The sequence below is a fragment of the Ovis canadensis genome, chromosome 17 (assembly GCF_042477335.2).
Source record: "Ovis canadensis isolate MfBH-ARS-UI-01 breed Bighorn chromosome 17, ARS-UI_OviCan_v2, whole genome shotgun sequence".
NCBI classification, from domain to species: domain Eukaryota; kingdom Metazoa; phylum Chordata; class Mammalia; order Artiodactyla; family Bovidae; genus Ovis; species Ovis canadensis.
Genome location: NC_091261.1, coordinates 44,389,823 through 44,402,402, shown reverse-complemented (window position 1 = coordinate 44,402,402; position 12,580 = coordinate 44,389,823). Strand labels below are relative to the sequence as shown.

At 39.6% G+C, this 12,580-nt stretch overlaps 1 long non-coding RNA gene across 1 annotated transcript in view; it reads left to right on the top strand.

The window, feature by feature from the left end:
• The first annotated feature begins 7,601 nt into the window (after nucleotides 1-7,601).
• Nucleotides 7,602-12,580, top strand: part of LOC138422487 (uncharacterized) — a 199,314-nt gene continuing 194,335 nt past the window's right edge. Inside the window, exon 1 of the long non-coding RNA XR_011249894.1 lies at nucleotides 7,602-7,880. This is a non-coding gene — a long non-coding RNA (uncharacterized lncRNA). The remainder of the gene's footprint in view (nucleotides 7,881-12,580) is intronic.

The window sequence follows — 12,580 nt, the reverse complement described above, 5'->3', positions numbered from 1 at the left end:
CAGTAATAGAAAAGGTTTAAAGTCATGCCCTTAGAATGAATTTGCCATTTTATGATGAAACAGAATCTTGGGGAAGGACACTTAGTGAGGGTGGCATATACTTTACGTACACACACACACATTAAAAAAAATCATTACTCTAGCACAGATTAAGCTTAAGGATCAGGGTTTTAGCCACCTAGTGACTTTCCGGGTGGGCTCTTTTGGGACAGCTGGGGATCACAAAGAAGACACGTTCCAACCCCTCCACCCCTCCTGCCCGACCCCACAGTGGGTGTAGAGGACAGGTGTGTGTGGTGATCTTTGTGCCATGAGCGTTTGGATGACGGTCCCTTGTGTCCCCACAGTTCTGAGAGCTTGCATGTTTGACTGTTCTTCATTGGAGGTCACCTCAGTGATATCTGATCTTCTGAAGCAGGACACCTGTAGGCCCTTAGGGAAATGAGGCAAGTGATTACTTTTGCCAGACATTCAGTCTCCATTTGATGACTATGGGATGACTGAGGAAGCCTTACTGACATCCACAGGCCTTTCTCCTCTCTTGCGCTCAAGTGTTGTTGTGGGTTGGGTGCTTGGAGCGTTGATTCAGCCCTGTTTTGCAAGGTCTAGGTGGGCAAATGAATTACACACACTTGCCATCTGCAGCAACAGAGCTTTCCTTGATGGGAAGCCATGCAGATAGCACTTGACAGCACAAATCTGCTCGTATGAAGATGAAACAGATCACAAAAGTATTGCAGGGAGTTTGTTCTCCTGAGAGTAAACTCCCAGTGATTTAAAATCTCTTTTTAAAGGGCCTGAGAACATATGTGCACAAACTACTCATTCATTGAAAAAGTTACCTTTATTGTTTTGGAAATGTGATACAGAACGTTTTAATAATACTACTGGGGAACGGAAGATTGTATAACCATTTGCTCCAAATACAAAACTGGGATATATGATGTAAAACGTTAGCTTTGTCTTTCTGGTAACCCTAACACAGATGTTTGTAATCAAAAATGTTCCAGAAAATTGGAATAAGTGATTGCCACAGTAATCACTTAAATAATTAATATTTTAGTCACTGTTAGTCATATTTTATGAGTCCATCTTTTCCCTAACAAAATAAACCAAAAATGAATCAGTAAAAACATCTCTACTTGAATCATACCAAGGAGTCTGAGGAGAATCTAGAAAGATAAAGAACTGATAAAACTTGTCATCTTGATCTGCCATTTTCTTCGTGTGGCAGAAAATTAGCAGCCTAGTATGGCTTTCTGGTGTATAAACTAAACTTGAGAATGATCAGCAATGTATAAAAAACAACCTATAAGCAAAGCCTTGGACATTTTCTTTATTGGCTTTATCTTTTAAATAAGCATACCACTTCAACCGTAAACAAAGTCTCTTGGTGGCTATTTTTATTTGGATAAAATTATGTTTAAAATTGTCTAAAAATGCAAGTTGTCTTTTTTTTTTTTTACATATTAAATCATGATGTGTGTGTGAGGGTGAGTGTGTCCTAGTTATAAAGTATTCCTTCAAGAGATTTGGATCCATAAACATGTTTGTCAAATGTTGGGCTTTCCAGGTGGCTCAGTGATAAAGAATCTACCTGCCAATGCAGGAGACGTGAGTTCTATCCTTGGGTGGGGAGGGTCCCTGGGAGAAGGAAATGGCAACCCATTCCAGTATTCTTGCCTGGGAAATCCTGTGGACAGAGGAGCCTGGTGGGCTACAGTCCATGGAGTGTCAAAAGAGTCAGACATGATTTAGTCACTAAAGAACAACAACAAGGGGCATTATGCTACCAAATAAAGATCTGTGTTTCATAGGGGGAAGATGGAGAATAATTGAAAAAGAAAGTTAAATTTTATTCTCAAGTATAAAGGATCATAGCACAATATGCTTATCTCTAATATTCTTTCCAATTTATAATGTTTACTGAAAGGGTCAATGTTGTCTTTTCTTTCTTTCTTTCTTTTTTTTTTTTTTTTGTTTTCCTACAGGAAACTAATAGGTATAGAAGGGGACCTGCTCTATCTTGACCAAAGGAAAATGGCCCTGGGCTTACGTTAGAGCCAGTGAATTCAGAGAGCTAAATGTAGAGGGCGATGAGCTATACTCTGAAGTCCTAAGGGCCAAGGCTTTCTGTTGTAGAGCAGTATGTTTCAACCTGGTTATACTGTACAGCTTGTTGTTTAGTCACTAAGTCACGTCCAACTCTTTTGCAAGCCCATGGACTCTAGCTCACCAGGCTGCTCTGTCCCTGGGATTTCGCAGGCAAAAATACTGGAATGGGTTGCCATTTACTTCTCCAGGGTATCTTCCCCATCAGGGATTGAACCCCCATCTCCTGCTTAAAAGTTACTGTGCTGAATTTTGTATAATTCAACAAATATTTAAACAACAACAACAGTATATTAGATGTTAGCAACAGAGAGAACATAGGATATATAGATTTTTGTCTATAAGGTACTTATTGTATCATTTAGGAGACTGGAAACTAATTAAAACACTTTATTGTGTGACAAGGTAAACAATGGAAGTGCTACAAAAACACCATGTCTGTGATGCTTTACTGCTGCTGCTGCTGCTAAGTCGCTTCAGTTGTGTCCGACTCTGTGCGACCCCATAGACCGCAGCCCACCAGGCTCCGCCGTCCCTGGGATTCTCTAGGCAAGAACACTGGAGTGGGTTGCCATTTCCTTCTCCAGTGCATGAAAGTGAAAAGTGAAAGGAAAGGCGCTCAGTTGTGTCGGACTCTTTGCAACCCCATGGACTGCAGCCCACCAGGCTCCTCCGTCCATGGGATCTTCCAGGCAAGAGTACTGGAGTGGGTTGCCATTGCCTTCTCCTGATGCTTTACTATGGGTGTACAAATGGTGTTCAGTTCAGTTCAGTTGCTCAGTCATGTTCAACTCTTTGTGACCCCATGAATCGCAGCATGCCAGGCCTCCCTGTCCATCACCATCTCCCGGAGTTCAATCAAACTCATGTCCACCGAGTAGGTGATGCCATCCAGCCATCGCATCCTCTGTCGTTCCCTTTTCCTCCTGCCCCCAATCCCTCCCAGCATCAAAGTCTTTTCCAATGAGTCAACTCTTCGCATGAGGTGGCCAAAGTACTGGAGATTCAGCTTTAGCATCAGTCCTTCCAATGAACACCCAGGGCTGGTCTCCTTTAGAATGGACTGGTTGGATCTCCTTGCAGTCCAAGGGACTCTCAAAAGTCTCCAACACCACAGTTCAAAACCACCAATTCTTCAGGGCTCAGTTTTCTCCACAGTCCAACTCTCAGATCCATACATGACCACAGGAAAAACCATAGCCTTGACTAGATGGACCTTTGTTGGCAAAGTAATGTCTCTGCTTTTCAATATGCTATCTAGGTTGGTCATAACTTTGCTTCCAAGCAGTAAGCGTCTTTTAATTTCATGGCTGCAGTCACCATCTGCAGTGATTCTGGAGCCCCCCAAAATAAAGTCTGACACTGTTTCCCCGTTTATTTCCCATGAAGTGATGGGACCAGGTGCCATGATCTTCATTTTCGGAATGATGAGCTTAAAGCCAACTTTTTCACTCTCCTCTTTCACTTTCATCAAGAGGCTTTTTAGTTCCTCTTCACTTTCTGCCATAAGGGTGGTGTCATCTGCATATCTGAGGTTATTGCTATTTCTCCCGGCAATCTTGATTCCAGCTTGTGCTTCTTCCAGCCCAGCGTTTCTCATGATGTACTCTGCATAGAAGTTAAATAAGCAGGGTGACAATATACAGCCTTGACGTACTCCTTTTCCTATTTGGAACCTGTCTGTTGTTTCATGTCCAGTTCTAACTGTTGCTTCCTGACCTGCATACAGATTTCTCAAGAGGCAGGTCAAGTGGTCTGGTATTCCCATCTCTCTCAGAATTTTCCACACTGTATTGTGATCCACACAGTCAAAGGCTTTGGCATAGTCCATAAAGCAGAAATAGATGTTTTTCTGGAACTCTCTTGCTTTTTTGATGATCCAGCGGATGTTGGCAATTTGATCTCTGATTCCTCTGCCTTTTCTAAATCCAGGTTGGACATCTGGAAGTTCACGGTTCATGTATTGCTGAAGCCTGATTTGGAGAATTTTGAGCATTACTTGACTAGCATGTGGGATGAGTGCAATTGTGTGGTAGTTTGAGCATTCTTTGGCATTGCCTTTCTTTGGGATTGGAATGAAAACTGACCTTTTCCAGTCCTCTGGCCACTGCTGAGTTTTCCAAACTTGCTGGCATATTGAGTGTAGCACTTCCACAGCATCATCTTTCAGGATTTGAAACAGCTCAACTGGAATTCCATCACCTCCACTAGCTTTGTTCATAGTGATGCTTTCTAAGGCCCACTTGACTTCACATTCCAGGATGTCTGGCTCTAGATTAGTGATCATAGCATCATGATTATCTTGGTCATGAAGATCTTTTTGTACAGTTCTTCCGTGTATTCTTGCCACCTCTTCTTAATATCTTCTGCTTCTGATAGGTCCATACCATTTCCGTCCTTTATTGAGCCCATCTTTGCATGAAATGTTCCCTTGGTATCTCCAATTTTCTTGAAGAGATCTCTAGTCTTTCCCATTCTGTTCCTTTCCTCTATTTCTTTGCATTGATCGCTGAGGAAGGCTTTCTTATCTCTTCTTGCTATTCTTTGGAACTCTGCATTCAGATGTTTCTATCTTTCCTTTTCTCCTTTGCTTTTCATTTCTCTTCTTTTCAAAGCTATTTGTAAGGCCTCCCCAGATAGCCATTTTGCTTTTTTTGCATTTCTTTTCCATGGGGATGGTCTTGATCTCTGTGTCCTGTACAGTGTCACGAACCTCATTCCATAGTTCATCAGGCACTCTATCTATCAGATCTAGGCCCTTAAATCTATTTCTCACTTCCACTGTATAATCATAAGGGATTTGATTTAGGTCATACCTGAATGATCTAGTGGTTTTCCCTACTTTCTTCAATTTGAGTCTGAATTTGGCAATAAGGGGCTCATGATCTGAGCCACATTCAGCTCCTGGTCTTGTTTTTGCTGACTGTATAGAGCTTCTCCATCTTTGGCTGCAAAGAATATAATCAATCTGATTTCGGTGTTGACCATGTGGTGATGTCCATGTGTAGCGTTTTCTCTCATATTGTTGGAAGAGGGTGTTTGCTATGACCAGTGTATTCTCTTGGCAAAATTCTGTTAGCCTTTGCCATGCTTCATTCTGTATTCCAAGGCCATATGTTGTTAGAGGGGTTAAAAATGTATAGAGAATTTGTAAGAGAAGATTTGACCTACCAGGTTGCATTTGATTTGCACTTTTCTTTGTGGATGCTCATCAGATTTATACAATAACCTTAAAACTCTACATTGTTTTTCTTAATTATGTTCCTAACTAGAAGGAGATCAGTCCTGAGTGTTCATTGGAAGGACTGATACTAAAGCTGAAACTGCAATATTTTGGCCACCTCATGTGAAGAGTTGACTCATTAGAAAAGACCCCGATGCTGGGAGGAATTGGGGGCAGGAGGAAAAGGGGATGACCGAGGATGAGATGGCTGGATGGCATCACGGACTCGATGGACATGAGTCTGAGTGAACTCTGGGAGTTGGTGATGGACAGGGAGGCCTGGTGTGCTGCGATTCATAGGGTCGCAAAGAGTCAGACATGACTGAGCGACTGAACTGACTAAACTGAACTAGATATAAATTTTTTTCCTTTACAATTCTGATATTTTGCTATCCTGTGATTAGAGAAATTTGATGTAACTGCTAGCTTTGTAAGGAGTACAAGATTTAAAGAATACACCAAACTCCCTTGATTTCCAACCCTATTTTTTGTTGTTGTTGTTGACCTTGGCAAACTTTATAGAACTTAGTCACATGTCTTTTAGAGAAAGCTTCAGAAATTTTGTGGATCATTTATTAAATTATTACCTTGATACTCAACCTTTTTTTTTTTTAGGTACTCAACTTTGATGTAGTGATCAGTACATAAATGAATTATTTCAAATCTGCTGAGTTTTGGGTAAGTCTAGATTATAATAATGTGAATTATGACACATTTTATCTCATATTTTAATTGTTAAAACCAAACTGGATTAGCCTGTAAGAAATCTGGTCAATTTTCATGATAAATTGACTTGGCCGTATAATGCATAGTTCAGCTACACGGCTGCACAGTCTGCTATGTTTGCTAAGGGATGTATGGTAGTTTGACTGCTTTACCTGTAGGTTTGCATAATGAAAATCTACCTTGCTAAGTTTCATTTATGTCTCAAATATATTTTGTTATAAACATGGCACATAGTTTTTTGTTTCTAAAATTCACATGCCAGGTTTTGTAGAACTTTGTGAAACTTCGTGGAATTTGTGTGTGTGTGTGTGATCCTTGTAATAAATCCCTTATTTAGAAAAATCCCATTTTCTTTTGGTCATAGTTCAGATAAAAACTTCCTTGGTGGGTATTTAAAGTAAGTGCTGAATTTTTCATTATGAAGAGGCTGGATAGCATAGTGGCTAATAATATGTGTATTGAAGTCGTACGTGTTAGTTGCTTAATTGTGTCCAAGTCTTTGCGACCCCATAGACTGTAGCCTGCCAAGCTCCTCTGTCTATGGAATTTTCCAGGCTAGAATATTGGAGTGGGTTGTCATTTCATTCTCCAGGGGATCTTCCTGACCCAGGGATTGAACCTAGGTCTCCTGCATTGCAGGCAGATTCCTTACCATCTGAGCTATAGGGAAATCCATAGGCTATAGGTATTCTTTTTCTGTTTCCGTAACTACCTGTTGCTATAACATGAACATGAAGAGAGGGCTTCCCCCATGACTCAGTGAGAAAAGAATCTAAATGCAATGCAAGAGACATAGGAGACCTGGGTTTGATCCCTGGGTCAGGAAGATCCCCTGGAGGAGGAAATGACAACCCACTCCAGTAATCTTGCCTGGGAAATCCCATGGGCAGGAGGAGCCTGGTGGGCTACAATCCATGGGAGTCTCAAAGAGTGGGATATGCTAAGCACAAGCATGAACAGATAACATGAACAAAACCAACATATACAAATATATGTTTTCTTTCTTCCCTATCTATGATTGAGATAGAAAAACAGGGGAATGAGAAATCATTCCACCGAAAGCTGCTCAGTCATGTCTGACTCTTTGGGAGTCAAACTGTAGCCCAGCAGGCTCTTCTGTCCATGAGATTTTCCAGGCAAGAATACTGGAGTGGATTGCCATTCCCAACTCCAGGGGATCTTCCCAACGCAGGGGTCAAACCTGGGTCTCCTGCATTGTAGGCAGATTCTTTACTATCTGAGCCACCAGGGAAGCAATCACTTTAGCATGACTCTAATCCCCAGTAAGGTCATCATCTTGGTTTAACTTAGAAACAGAATACATACATACTAATAAGGACAAAGGATTAATTTGAGTCTTAAATGTGTTGAGGACACCTGAGTTTGTAACAACAGATAAAGTGACTATGAAACTGGATGGAAGCTGTTTGATGATTAGATTGGTTTTTAGAGCTAAAATAGGTGTGTGTTTGGTGGTGGTGGGGGGTGTTCAATTAACCTTATAAAAATCCATCTCTTAGCGACAAACAGCCAAGGACATTCTCTGAACTGGAAAAGCCCTGTATTGATAGAGTTCCAATGTGGAGAATATCTGTTCCACAGTCACTGAAATAAAATTTATTCATCAAGCTTCAGCAATGTGTAGTTCTTAAGGTTTTAGAAAGGAGGCAAAGGAGTGTTTCCAGATGTTTGAAAAATATCGTTTTAGGCCGGATGTTTAGCAAATGAGTTTTTACTGTGGTTGTGCTTACTTTTGAGGAAGTTCAGAAATTTCAACTTAAATAGTAGATGGGAAGCCCATCTTGAAATTCAATTTCAGGTGAGTATTACCTTCTTTTTAATTTCCTCTCTTAAAGGGCTGGTGACATAGAAACATACTTCTTAACCAGCTGGTATGTTTCAGAGACAGTGTTGGACACAGAGCAAGCTAGTTGCTAAATATCGTCAACTTCTTGCTTCTACTGCATTGTCATTATTTGTGGCAATTGTCATTATTCATAATTATCAGAAATAATGAATGGAAATGATGATGAAATTAATACTACATTTTTATTCCTTATTAGAATATTGGATGACTATTTGACAGAGGGAAATTTATGTAAGTTAAATGTCTATTATACTTTCAAGATTTTATACACAGATGCTTACTACTATGTAATCATTTCTGTGAATTGGAACAAGTGAAAGTTACTGGATAAGTGCAAAGTAAAGATTATATTAAATGCTGCTAAACTACTTTATGCACATAGCAATATTATTGAGAGAGAGCTGAACCCCAAATTTTGGTGTGCTAAATATCCCTTCAGGATTATTATACCATTAGAACATCATCTGGGAAATATTTTACTAAATTTCATCAGTATTTCAAAGTTTTCAAGTGGATTAATTTTATGAATTCATGGTTGTTATATTTATCTAGTACAATTTTTAAATGCAGCTAATTTACTGAGTTGTAATGAATAATTTTCAGTAATCTCTAATTCAGGCATTTTGGTACATCCTTTCTCTATTTTTCCCAATACTCTAAAATTGAGGAAACTACAGAAGATTACTACCCATTCATGCAGAAAAATCCAAGCTGGAAAATTAACAGCGCAGCTGGAAAGGCTAATGAACTTAGCATTTTAAAATGCTTGGAGATGCTTGCAATCCATCCTTAGATCCCAGAGGTAGCTCTTTCAACATAATCAATCCAATAATGAACTTTCACATGGCTGAGATGTTTGTCCATAGCACAACTTGCAGGTTTTCTTCATGATCATCTCTCATCAGTCGTCGTTTGCTTCTGACAAACTGCATTTCTTATACTCTTTTTCAAAGACAAGTTGCTAATTGACTGGCAAGGTAGCTTGGCCTGGGTTAGAAACTCTGTTATTGAATTCCTGTAGTGGGAGCGAAAACAAAAATACCGATGGATACCCATGTTATGCCTACAATTAACAGAGTAAACATCGTAATAGGCATAGAAGACACAAACAGATGTTCTAACTGCATGTCTGTGAGAACCTGATGTTTACTGGTTCCACTCTAGCTTGGCCTTTGAGACCTCAGGAAGTTTCCCTCCCAGTGGGGATTTCAGTGATTTATTGATTTCAGGACAAGGAATATTTCAGAAACTAGCAGGATTTTGCAGAGGTTAAATACAGCCTTACAAAGGTTACCATTAATTCATGCTTGAAGCGAATGCTTACTCTGCTTTAACTAGGCTAAGAACAGTCACATTTGCCACATTCCTGCTTAAGTGGGGAGAAACATGGATGGGGTAATGGAAGGGATTTCTTAAAAGAGAATATGGAAGTAAAACCATATCAGCACATTGCTTTCCCCCCTAAGCTGAACAAAAATGAAGGAGGTATGGACAATAGTGAACTCCGGAAAATTCCTGGTTGAAACACTGATTAGTTTTGATCAGAACAGTAAAGATATAGACTGGTACTGGAGATACTCAGAATTGAGTAATGTAATAAGGCTCAGAAACTTGAAAGGTTTTAAACACTTAGGAAGTGCTCAATTTACTACTCACCTTCATCTTACGAATATTTTCTGATGTAATTATTTGGCCAGTGTTTACCACAGAGAGTCTAAAAAGTAATTGATGAGTATTCTTGTACTTTCTTTCTTCCTAGTCATATAATGAAGTGAAGTCTCTCAGTTGTGTCCGACTCTTTGCGACCCCATGGACTGTAGCCTACCAGGCTGCTCCCTCCATGGGATTCTCCAGGCAAGAGTACTGGACTGGGTTGCCATTCCCTTCTCCAGGGGATCTTCCCGACCCAGGGATCAAACCCAGGTCTCCCGCATTCCAGGCAGACGCTTTAACCTCTGAGCCACCAGGATATTGCTAAACTGATGTATCTTTCTTGGTGTAAATAACAATACTCAATACTTATCCAGAATCATGCCAGGTACTGTGTAAATGCCTTAAACAGATGATCTCATTAAAAGAATGGCATTGCATCAGATGAAAAATATGAAATCATTGACCGACTGTTATTTTGTAATAACTATCTTAATTTCTTTTTTAAGTCATGTTCAATTATTAATCATTTGCCATATTTAAATGGCAAATAATTTAATTATGGAACCTGGTTAAATTTTTTCTTTTTTTAGATTAAAAAATATAGCAGAATTTTATAATGAAACATACCTTCTGCTTGAGACTTTGTGGATGTAGACCTGCATTGGCCACTTGGGACTGCTGGGCATGGAAAGTGTGGTTGGTCTGAATTGCTGAAGACCTAGGATGCACAAAAGAATTTAAAATATTACCTCCATATTTCTAGATTGATTGCATGTGAAAATGGTAATATGTTTCATATATTAGGTTAAATAAAATGTGCCATTAAAATTAATTTAATCTGTCCTTTTTCCTCTCTTTTAAATATGGATTACTAGAGAATTTGGAATTCCCAGATGGCATTAGTGGTAAAGAATCTGCCTGCCAATGCAGGAGACACAAGAGCTAAGGGAAATCCCCTGGAGTAGGAAATGGTAACCCACTCCAGTATTCTTGCCTGGAAAATTCCATGGATAGAGGAGCCTGGCAGGCTACAGTTGATGGCATCACAAAGAGTCAGACATGACTGAGCACACATGCACATACAGTTTAAATGTTAATAACTGGAAATACTTATCTGTTGGGCTCTGTACAGTTTCTCAATTCTTGGAATCAAACTGGATACCACCAACTTCATTTCTTATTCCACACCGATTTTTGCATGTATTTGTTTGTTATCACAGCAACCATAAGAAAACCCATCAAAGATATGACATCATAAAAAAATGTAATGTGACCTGACATTGAAAGTGTGATGTACCTTGATCTAGAAGTTCTCATAATGTCTAGTATGTTTTCCTATAAATTCCTCAAGCATTTAAAACATTCAGTGTCACCTCTGAATGTTAATTGTGGTTTCCTGGCAGGTTTGACATACAGTTTGGTAATCGTGACTATAATCCAATCAGAAATGTTAAGGCAGTCCAAATTCCAGTTGGAAAATAATTTCCAGACAGAGTATTTCAGAAAGGAGTGAGTTTATTAAGAAAAAAGAGCAGAGATAAAGTAGACAGGGTGAGTGCAGTGGGCCAACCTCCTGACAGACCAGGGAGAGTGGACGGTGATGATGAGTTCATAGCCAATTTTTATAGCCTCAAGAAAAAGAAAATTCCTGCTGGAAGGTTGACCTTAGGTGATTGGTTGGGGCACTATGGGGTGTTTACTGCAGTGGGCATCTTTGCCTCATTTGGAGTCAGGAAGCTTGTTAGTGATGATCAGAGGGCTTTTGGCAATAGTTACAAAAGGCCTCTATTAGCTTCTAAGGTGACCTTGGTTCTGGGCTCTGCTTCTACGGCCTTGGGGAAGGACTCAACAAGAAACATGACAATTCGGGGCTTTGCACATATCTCACATCTCAATAGGATTATAAATTCTATGATGTTACCAGAATACATAATCTAATTCATCTTTAAACCCATTTACCTATCCATTCACTTAGTTCTTAATCATTTGGGTTTTATTTAAAATGTGCAAAACATTTTGAGTGTTGGGTGCTGGTGATACAGTGGTAAGAACACAGGCAAAATCTTGGTCTCATGGAGTTTGCATCCTAGCAAATAGAAACAGGGAAACAGAATGAATAATTCCAAGGAAACAAATAAGGTCACTGTAGACAGTTATGGGTGCTTTGGAAGAAGTGATCCCATAGAGCACATCTGGGACAGGACTGGGCAATGCTGATTTTGACAGAGTGAAAGAGAACTCTCTGAATTGTCAAGCACAGGGGGTAGCCGACATGGAACAGAATCTGAAAAGAGCATTCTGGGGAAGCAGCAGCAAAGACCTTGAGAGTGGAAATAATTCGGGTGTTTGCTGAACAGCAGGAAGGAAACGTTTTTGGCAGAGCAAGGGGAAGGCTGATGTGAGAAGCTGGAAGGGTTGGCAGGAGCCAGATCATGTAACATGTTACATGCTACAGTCATTAGTTTCAATTTTTGTTTTCCAGAAGCCAGGCTTAAGGCACCTAGAAAAATGCTTTGTACAAAACAGGGGCCAAGTAAATGTTTGTGGCACTAATGTAAATAGACAAATACTAGATGCCTAAAATGGATACAAAGTCCAGCTTAAAAAATAAAATTAAGAAATCTGGGACACAAAGAACATTATTGCATCTTCCAGGCCAAGAATATGCCTAAATCAGGTTTTTTGGCCTGCCCTACTTAAAAAAAAAAAAAAAATCATAGTTATTTTTCTAGTTTTAAATTCTTCCTGCTTTGAGGCTGGCGTTTCTTGTCTACCACAAATTACCTCCCTCTTTGACCTTCAATTTCTACTCAGATTAAAGTTATCATTTCTGGTAATCCAAGCAGTATGGTTCTTGTGGTTTCTAGTTTCTATCGAATCAAAACTATTTTCCTTTCTATATCTCCTTCTTCTTACTCAGTTTTCTCAGTCTTTTTGATCGATTTGATCTTCTACTCTTCCAGAGATAGACTTCTTTTATTACAGGAAAGATAAATGAC